The following is an 11,108-nucleotide window of genomic DNA, read 5'->3' as shown; positions in this document are numbered from 1 at the left end:
TTTCGTGTCCCAGGCAAAACACATGACTCATATCATTGTTGAACAGCCCACATCCACAAATCTTGCCAGAACTGTCTCAAAGGAAATCCTCAACTTTTATATCAACATGGACATGTTATTATTTTTCAAATACTCTTACAAAAGGAGTGTTTCATCATTACTTTAACATCCCAGTGAATAATTCAAATGAATTCTACTGAGTCACACACACACACACACACACACACACACACACAATCCCTCCAATTATTTACATTTAACAGACTTGTTTTTTCCCCTCCTGACTTAAGTGCCCAATATCTAAGTACATTTTTTTCCTTCTCTGTATTTTCTATTTTTGCGTATGATACTGTTCTTATTTTCTCTTTCTACCTTTGAAGATAAATTCGTATTTCAGTCAATTTTGTGTCAGGTCAGTAAAGTCAAAATAGAACACCTCATGGTCTTAGAGTATCCCACTTCTCTTCCCATTGTTTCATGCTAACCTTGACTGCATAGCTTTTTAGGGTCTCACTTTCGCTCACTACTTTTTTTATAAATTGAAGTAAAGTTGATATAATTAGCTACTTTAAAGACATTTGGTTGCATTTACTGCATCCACAAAATACTAATTCTTTTGCTTCTTTCCAGTTTACTCCTTTTCCCATAAATTTAACAAACTTTTATTATCTCTTCATGCCTGAACTCAACCCTGCACCTTCAGCCCTCACTGGCTTGCATGCGTGCATGCTCGTGTTTGCCTAAAGTCCAAATCCCCGAGAAGACAGAGAGCCCACTGTGTTTCTCAGCATACTTAGCTTTCTACCCTCCTTCATGCCCTCCTCCTCAGTGCAGAGGAAAGCAGAGTTTCTCCCGCCCATGATTTATCCTGGCCAATGCATTCCTGTCCTATTTCCTCCACATTTGGAAAAATTCACATTTAAAGGATGACTTTACCAGAATTGCACCTCCCACCATCACAAAATTCGCCCCCCACCCCTCCGCTCAGGGAAGCTGGAAAAGAATCTTGAGAGAGAAATGACACAAAAACCAAAACCTAAGAGTGTTTCAGAGGAGATAGGAGGCCCTGGTCAACAGGGCCCAATTTGGTTAAAACATCTTTGAGAGTTATAATTAAGACCATCAGGTTGGCAAATGGGAAGTCAATGGTGACTTGTATAAGAGCAGTTTTAGTGGAATAGCTGACTTGGGTGGTGAGTTAACTTGTAAACATAAGATTTTCTTAAGTGAGCAAGAGAATCTGGATCACTCTCTCAATAAGTTTAGCAGTGATAAAGGGAAGGAGAAAAACCGGTAACAGCCAAGAGATAAGAACTGACTAAAGACCTTTTTCAGAATTGAGAAATCATGAATAAATTTTTAGACTAGGGAAAATAGAAGAAAAGCTCTGATTAAGAATGGAAGGAATGCAGTATTTGAACTGTGGTGTTGGAGAACACTCTTGAGAGTCCCTTGGACTGCAAGGAGATCCAACCAGTCCATTCTAAAGGAGATCAGTCCTGGGTGTTCTTTGGAAGGACTGATGTTGAAGCTAAAACTCCAATACTTTGGCCACCTGATGCAAAGAGCTGACTCATTTGAAAAGACTGTGATGCTGGTGAAGTTAGAGGGCAGGAGGAAAAGGGGACGACAGAGGATGAGATGATTGGATGGCATCACCAACTCGATGGGCATGGGTTTCAGTAGACTCTGGGAGTTGGTGATGGACAGGGAGGCCTGGCGTGCTGCAGTTCATGGGGTCACAAAGAGTCGGACATGACTGAGCAACTGAACTGAACTGACTTAACTCTTACTTGGGGAAATTGTGTTAGTCACTCAGTCTTGTCTGACTCTCTGCAACCCCATGGACTATATAGCCTGCCAGGCTCCTCTGTCCATGGAATTCTCCAGCAAGAGTACTGGAGTGGGTTGCCAGTCCCTTCTCCAGGGGATCTTCTTGACCCAGGAACTGAACCTGGGTCTCCTGCATTATAGACAGATTCTTTCCACCTGAGCCACAAGGGAAGCCTGTTTTGGGAAGGGGAAATTTAAATTCTCCTACATAATTAAAGAAGAGGGCAGCAGGTTCTCTTCAGTCTGTAGGGTCTCAATGCATTTAGCTCAAAATAACCCTCATGCAAAAGTTTTGGGACATATTTTTGGGGAGGCTTATTTTGAACCCCTTTGATGTACCAGATGTCAATTAAGTGTATCATAAAAACCCACAAATTAATACTAACCATTTCTATTAATAAAATTCCATTTCTGATCACAAAACTCTCAGTTAATTTGCCATATGATACTTCTTCATTCTAGTCAAGGCTATGGTTTTACCAGTCATCATGTACGGATGTGAGAGTTAGACTGTAAAGAAGGCTGAGCGCCGAAGAATTGATGCTTTTGAACTGTGGTGTTGGCGAAGACTCTTGAGAGTTCCTTGGACTGCAAGGAGATCCAAGCAGTCCATTCTGAAGGAGATCAGCCCTGGGATTTCTTTGGAAAGAATGATGCTAAAGCTGAAGCTCCAGTACTTTGGCCACCTCATGCGAAGAGCTGACTCATTGGAAAAGACTCTGATGCTGGGAGGGATTGGGGGCAGGAGGAGAAGGGGACGACTGAGGATGAGATGGCTGGATGGCATCACGGACTTGATGGACATGAGTCTGAGTGAACTCTGGGAGTTGGTGATGGACAGGGAGGCCTGGCGTGCTGCGATTCATGGGCTCGCAAAGAGTCGGACACGACTGAGTGACTGAACTGAACTGAATGATTTTTCTTGCTTCTAGATATTTCAGGTTGTTTCCATGTCCTGGATATAGTAAATAGTGCTGCAATGAACATTGGGTTGCTTGTGCCGTTTTGAATTATGGTTTTCTCTGGGTCTGTTTCCAGTAGTGGGATTGCTTGGTCACATGATAGTTCTTTTTTATTTTTTTAAGGAACCTCCATACTGTTCTTCTTAGTGGCTGTATTAATTTACATTCCCTTTTCTCCACACTCTCTCTAGCATTTGTTTGTAGACTTTGTAATGTTGGCCATTCTCACTTGTGTGAGGTTATCTCCTAGTTTTGGTTTGCATTTCTTTAATAATTAGTCATGTTCAGCCTCTTTTCTTATGTTTGTTGGCCATCTGTATGTCTTCTTTGGAGAAATGTCTATTTAGATATTCTACCCATTTTTTGATTGAGTTGTTTGTTTCCTTGATATTGAGCTGCATGAGCTACAAAGGAGATTAATCCTTTGTCAGTTGCCTCGTTTGCAAATATTTTCTCCCATTCTGATGGCTGTCTTTTTGTTTTGTTTATGGTTTCCTTTGCTGTGCAAAAGCTTTTAAGTTCAAGTAGGTCCCATTTGTTTATTTTTGTTTTTATTCTCATTACTCTAGGAGGTGGGTCACAAAAGATCTTGCTGTGATTTATGTCAAAGAGTGTTCTGCCTATGTTTTCCTCAAAGAGTTTGAATCATTTCCTTAATATTTTCTTAGAAGCTGAATTCTTTCAGCAAGAAGCACTTATTAATTTATTTTCCATAGAGAGTGCTTGAAATTATTTGCCATAGAGTTAAATGGATGCCCTATTAGAAAACCTGCTTTATCCTCTGTGTTAGTCACTCAGTGGTATCCAACTCTTTGTGACCCCTGTGGACTGTAGCCTGCCAGGTTCCTCTGTCCATGGAATTTTCCAGGCAAGAATACTGGAGTGGGTTGCCATGCTCTTCTCCAGGGGATCTTCCCAACATAGAGATTGAACCTGGATCTCCTGCATTGCAGGTGGATTCTCTACCCTCTGTGCCACCACAGAAGCCCATCTCCTGTGGATTAATGTAAATTTTTGCACTGCTGAGTTTCCTCATTTTTACTCATTTTGTGCATCTTCCGTTTGGAGAGTTCAGGCTCTTTGAAGGTGGCTTTTGGAAGATCCCCTGGAGAAGAGAATGGCTACCCACTTCAGTATACTTGCCTGGAGAATTCCATGGACAGAGGAGCCAGGTGGGCTACAGTTCGTAGGGCTGCAGAGAGCAGGACATGACTGAGCACAACTAACACTTTCCAGAGATTTATCTCTGCCCTCGACTTACGCTGAGCTTTCATTCTGTATCTTCATTCTGAACACATACCTGGCATTGCAAAGTTAAATAAAGCCTGAAATTGCACTTTTATTAATTTGTGCACATCTGCTTCTCCTGTTCAGGATTTTACCTTAAATAAAAAGATTATCATTTATTTAGGCATTTTCTCTAAAAACCTCATTCGTCTGTGACCTCATAGTTCTTTCTTCCCTGCTCACCTCATAATTTATTTCTTTGGTGACCAAGAGGTCAGTTCTACCTCTAGAATATTTTGGAGATTTGTTACTTCTTCTCAGTTAGTGGTAATTTCTACTTCAACTTTCTAATCTCCTTGTATTCAATTTGTCCTTTTTTCTTCTTATTTGTATTTTTTAAATGAAGGTCCATCAAGTTATTTTTGTGCCTTAAAACTGTCTTTGGCTACTACCTAGAGGAGGAAGCTCAGACTCATCTTGCTACGTTTCCTTTGTCATTGTCCACCTTAGATTTCTTCTATGCTCTCCACAATCCAGCTTCTCTGGATGCACTTATTTTGTGAATACACTCTTTTATTGAACAACTCGTATGTGACAAGCATAACTCGAGGACTGAATGGTGGGAAGAAAATCACCAAAAAGAGTATCTGCTCTCTAGAGGCTTCATTTTAAGCTTTCACTGATTTGATCATGCTGTTTTCTTTGCATAAAATATCTTCCTGTCACTCACCCCTCTCAAATTTTTATTCACTGTCCGCACCTAATGCTATTTCTGCAAAGACCTTCTGTTTCACTCTAGAAAGAATGAATCTGCATTCTGACCAGCTGTTTTCATGCTTTTGTATATTTTTGTCGACATGAGCTCCTAAATGTTTCTCAGAAGTGCCTGGTGCCGTCCATCTTCCACACCACTACACCTTGCTCGTCTACGGCTGCAGTCGTTTGTTGCTACACTGTCCATTTTTATCCACACGCTTGCTCCTTTTATCTGTTCTCCTCAGTGACACAGTCACCACTCTCTTGTTGAAATCTCTTCAGTGGCTTCTACGGCTCCTAGATGAAGATCAGTGTTATCAACACGGCGTTCTACTTTCTGGACAGTTCAGCCCACGTTACCAGACTAGTTTCATATTTGTCACGCCCTTATTCTTGCCTCTCAAGTCACTCCTGACCTTCCTCAAATGATTTCCCAAGTGGGCATCACAGGACTTTAACATATGTTATTCCACCAACCCTCTTCTTTCACTTTATTTAGCTCACCCAGAGTCTGCCGTCAAATCCAGCTTAATCATCACAGATCAGTTTCCCCTATTACATGCTTCATAGCACCATGTTCCTCTCCTTCGTAGCTTTCCAATTTGTAATAATTATTTATTAATATCCATCCACCCTACTAAATAGTATATAACATTATAGCAGAAATGGTATGTTTCTTTTCCCTCACCTTGGCATTTCCCTGGTAGCTCAGGTGGCAAAGAATCTGCCTGCAATGAAGGAGACCTGGGTTCAGTCCCTGGGTTGGGAAGATTCCCTGGAGGAAGAAATGGCAACCCACTCCAGTATTCTTGCCTGGAGAATTTCATGGACAGAGGAGACTGGCAGGCTACAGTCCGTAGGGCGAAGAGTTGGACGTGACTGAGCAACTTTTACTTTTTTTTACTTTTTGATGCCCAGTTTCTAAGAGAATGTTTCTCTCCTTCCATCTCTCTCTCTCTCATTCAATATACATACTGAATGAACAAGAACTTAATTATGTTATAGTAAGGTTCTAAGCTCCCTACTTGAGAACAAGACCCATGGACCCATCCTCATATCAGCATCCTCAAAATCAAACACAGTGATTGAATCATAGTCAAACATTTATTCCAGGCATACTGTACTGAATTAGGTTTTAATTATTTAGCACAATCACAGATGTGAAGTCAAAGAGGGGTGCATGGTATTTAGAGATGTGTAAATGTGGTTCAAATTAACCCACTGAAATACAAATAATAAAATTACTATTATTCAGAGTATAATTAAGTTTTATATTATTTTTCATTAATTTATATATCTTAATTCATCTTAATTTAAAGTATGTTTCATTTTTCTGGCTTTCCATAAGGTGGTAATTGCTCTATTGTATTGTCCTTTCTTAAGCATTAATCTCTGATATAAAGCTTCAGTGGGACAAAGCCATATGGAATTTTCCATTTTCACTAAGATTAATCAAGACTTATTCCCCTTCTTTAACATTATTCTGTGGCTTACATTATAACCAGTCAATTTTTAAAAATTGAATAATCACAATGGAGTGAGAGATCATTTTGTATATTCTGCTGAATTGTCTAATTGCATCAAATTCATTCTGGAGTGAGGCGTACACACTTTTGTTTGAAAGTGCTCCCCTGGAAACAGATGAGGGCTTCCCCTCACCAGCACAGAGGACATGTGTGCATGCTCTGAGAAGCTGGACAGGGCATGAAATAGAACGTGTGTGTATGTGGTATGCCCTAGTCTTCATGGATCCCTTCTGTTAACACCTTAACACTTTGAAAGGACTTCTGAGAGAGGAGAAAGTGAGGCTGAGACAGCTGATGTTGTAGAGCAAGCACTGACTTAGGAACAGGATCACTGACACACACAGAGGGAAGGAGATGTGACTCAGTGTAATTGACTCAGCTCAGTTCAGTTCAGTTGCTCAGTTGTGTCCGACTCTTTGCGACCCCATGAACTGCAGCACGCCAGGCCTCCCTGTCCATCACCAACTCCTGGAGTTCACCCAAACTCATGTCCGTCGAGTCGGTGATGCCATCCAGCCATCCCATCCTCTGTCATCCCCTTCTCCTCCTGCCTCCAATCCCTCCCAGCATCAGAGTCTTTTCCAATGAGTCAGCTCTTCGCATGAGGTGGCCAAAATATTGGAGTTTCAGCTTTAGCATCAATTCTTCCAGACTAAGATGATATAATAGGGTGGAATGACTTGGGCTTTGGTAACAAAGGTCTAGATTTGCCTTCCAGGTTACTAGCTATGTGACTGTGAGTTTCTATAATACTTTTTGAATTTCAGTTTTGAAATCTTTTGAAGCTTTCCCTGATGGCTCAGATGGTAAAGAATCACCTGCAATGAGGGAGACCTGGGTTCGATCCCTGGGTTGGGAAGATATCCTGTGGAAGGGAATGACATGACTGAGCGACTTTCACTTTTGACATCTCTAAAAAGAGAATAATATACCTATCAAAACATCATTGTGACAAGTAAGTGAGCTTTTACGTGAAGAGATTTAAATACAATGTTTGGTCTATAACAGAAGCTGAGTAAACATTAGCTATCTTTTAAATGATAACAATAATACTGTTTTTCATCATAATTAGCAAAAAAGTTATCTTAAATTATTCTAACCAGTAAAACTACCAATGGCCAAATCAAGGTTCTGTCCTTCAGTAAACGGTTTAATTGTTAATAGCTTTCCCTACGTCACATTCAGTTTAACCCTTTTCTGTATTCAAAGACAAATACACTGTTCATTCAGGATATGCCTCCCTTTCAAGTTTCCCCTAGGTTTGTTCTTCCGATATCTCCTGAAAGCTGAATTGTTTCTGCCCTTACCATTCATCTCTTCTCTTAAAAGGGAAGAATTTTCTAAGAGATCCTAGGAGATGAATCTTCCTAGAATCTTCTTAAGAGTTTTGTAATCTTTAGAGCTGTAGAGTAATGCTTCTTTTCTATTAAAGTTCATTGAAATAAACTTTTATGTAAAATATTTAAAATTTTATGAATATATTAGAGAAAGTTACTTTATTAAGTGAAAAGAAATGATAAATTGAGACCAAAAAATTAGATGGAAATTGATGGTTATGTCTAGTAAAGCAGAGATGGATGGGTGCAGAAACAAAAATAAAATAGACATGCAGAAAGAGGCAGAGGGGATAATTCAAGAGACTCCAGAGGCCCAGAGAGACAGAGCTGGATGATCTGATTCTGGTTCTTTAATCCTCATTAAAGATGCTCCTGCTCCTCTAGGTATGAGGCAGCTTTTGTTCTAGGTTGGGTTCTCCAATCTAAGGAGACATTAAATAGTTGTTTGTGAAATGCCCCTCGTGATAGGTCAGTTTCTTCAATATTAAGCAAGGAATGCATATGCAAGTAATTTATTAAGGAAGTGCTCCCAGATAAACTGGAAAGGGAGAGAGGGAAGCTGGGGAGGGAAGGTAAGCAGCAAGGGAGCTTTTTCAAGCAAGGGTGGTGACAGCCTGATTCAGCAGGGGAGTTCTGGAATGTAAGTTACAATGCACTGTTTGTCCTGACTCAGGCAAAGTTGCTGGGCTTTCATATTCCCTCACCAATCAGACACTGGCTTGCAGCCATCCTGGGAGGCAGTGCTGGTTGTGAACGTTCAAGCACTTCCTGCTTTCTGCTTATGCTGGCAAAGATACTTCAATAGCTCAAGGCCCTCCTTTTAAAGAGGATGGCTGGAGTGGTCTCCAGAACTATGAGGGAATAAATCTCCTTTGTTTTAACCCTCCAAATTTATGGTAATTTGTCACAGCGGCCAGAAAAAAAAAAACTACTACAGATTTTATTATAGAATCAGTGGACAAAAAAGTACTCTATCAAATGCTACGCTGCTTTCTAAATTCTTAATTTCTGTAACTAATCCCATCGTGTTCTTTGGATCACTCTTTGAGTAACACTATACACTTATAACCACACTGCACACTTATATCCGTATAACTGATGCCCTTTGCTTCCGCCATCTCAAGTGAGTTTCAGTCAAAAGAATATTGACTGAAGAGTGCCTTCATTCTTCCTTGTCCTGAGGATAACAGACATGTATCTATAAAGATGGCCAGTACTCCTTCCTTGATATTATCACCCACGGCTAAATCTACCGGAAGCTATGCGTCTCTTTCATAAGGGTTGAAGATTCAGGAGACTTCCCATTTGTAGCACTACCATTGGCACCTGTCCCTGGGACTTCTATTATATCCAAACGCATGGTGGCAGAATTAAATTTTTTGTGGGATTTTGACAGGCAATTAAGTAACTTGTGGACTGGTTTTAACGTGGCTCCACTTTCCCTAATCATTAAGTACTTTTAGAGTGTCTGGGGCTTCCCTTATGGTTCTGCCTGCAATGCAGGAGAGCTGGGTTCGATCCCTGGGTTGGGAAGATCCCCTGGAGAAGGGAAAGGCTACCCACTCCAGTATTTTGGCCTGGAGAATTCCATGGACTGTATAGTCTATGGGGTCGCAAAGAGTTGGACATGACTGAGCGACTTTCACTTTAGAGTGTCCAGGATTTCCTCAGGCTTTCTACTTTATTATGCCTATTTACTGGATTTGTTTTGTTTTTCATAATAGACATTCATAACCAAAATTGCAGTACTTATCTTTGGGTTAGATAATCTCCATCTCTACTTAGCACATTTTTTTCCTTTCTTCATTAGGATATTTACTCAAGTCATTTTTTTCCTCATATATGGATATCTTCTTTATCACTAAATTTCACCAGAATAAACTTATTTTAAATGAACTATTATAAACTCATTAATCTGTTGTTGAATGACGCTATGTTAAATGGACCGCTTAAGACCAAAAATTTAGATTCATAGCTATGTTCTTTCTGATTTTATATCTGTTGATAATTTTATATCTTTTCAATCTAGTAACTTGTGTTGGTGCTTTTTTAAAAATATGCCACCACACAGAGATAGTACACAGTTATTGACTCTACTCCCCACACTGTACATTTCATGCCCATGACACATTTATTTTGCAGCTGCAAGTTTGTACCTCTTAATTTCCTTTACCTCTTGGGCCTGATGTTTTACAGAGAAGGGAAAAGAAGAAGAAAACTAGGACTTTGTCTCACAAAGTTGATTGGTGTATTTAAAATTTATAATCTGAAATAGTGTGTTTGAAAGTACTTGGCATGTCTTAAAACAATTATAAAGACAATACAGTTTAAATGAAATGACCCCGTTTCTTTCTCTTTACACGATCTACTAAAGGCAAAAATTTCAAAAGCTCATTTAATACTTTCTAAAGTAAGAGAAGTCATGAACAGAGTTGCATTTCTCTGTGGCCTTTGCTATATTTAAATGTATGTAATGTGGCATTTCTGAAAAAGAATTTTAAGGGCTTAAGAACTCTTGTATTTAAATCAACAGTCTCTTACCAACTTGCATTCTTGATTTCCATGTTCTGACCTTGGAAGGAAATTTTTAACTTGTAAGATATAAATTTGTTAAAATAATCTTGTGATGTGAATGATTATATCCACCCATCAGTAAAATTAGAGATGATACTGAAAATTAAGTAGAAGATAGTTGGAGCTACTGTTTGATTTTGTGCTTTTGAAAATAAACACAAACGATTTGAGAAAAGTACAATATTAAACTGAGTGTTTAATATTTCCAATTTAGATTGCTCTGATTTGCCCCATATGGGCACTTAAGTTTGTCCATTCATGTCCAGATTTTTTTTAGTGAGATAAAAGAAGGAATTATGGTTATAAATTATCATTTTAATTGTAACTTGTGATTTTTGAAAATAACTACATAAAGAACAAAATATGGCTATGGGGTAACATTAAAAAAGGCGCTTTGGTCAGCTTTGTGTCTGTTGGTTTAACATAGGATGCCCATAATATTGAACAGTTCTGAAAGGGGAAATGTTATTTGCTCCTTGTGGCCTTCTCAGCTAACTTTGATTTCTTTTTGAATTCAAGCATGCACTTTCCAAGCCCACTGCTAAATAAGTGTTTGGGGCTTACGTTTATTGGATGAGTTCATTGCAGCTTATTCTTTCTAGGCTCTTTTCGAGAAGATCAAGTTTATTAGAATGGACCAACGCAAACATCACTGCCTTTCTCTTTTGGTTAATTTTTACACTTTCAAATAAACTGGTATGTGATTGGTTTACCACACGATGGCGCTATATGAATGTCGCATAATGAAAGCAAGCTTCTAAAAAATATCATTTTCAAACTGCATGCATAATTTAACAATCAAAATTATCCATTAAAACATGAATGTAACCTAAGTCGACTTTCCTATTTCACAGAACATCCTTCTATTACAAATATTATAAGTATATGTTCTT

Source organism: Ovis canadensis, chromosome 1 (assembly GCF_042477335.2).
Source record: "Ovis canadensis isolate MfBH-ARS-UI-01 breed Bighorn chromosome 1, ARS-UI_OviCan_v2, whole genome shotgun sequence".
In the NCBI taxonomy this organism is placed as follows: domain Eukaryota; kingdom Metazoa; phylum Chordata; class Mammalia; order Artiodactyla; family Bovidae; genus Ovis; species Ovis canadensis.
The sequence above is the reverse complement of the archived record's forward strand: the minus strand, read 5'-3'. Positions refer to the sequence as shown.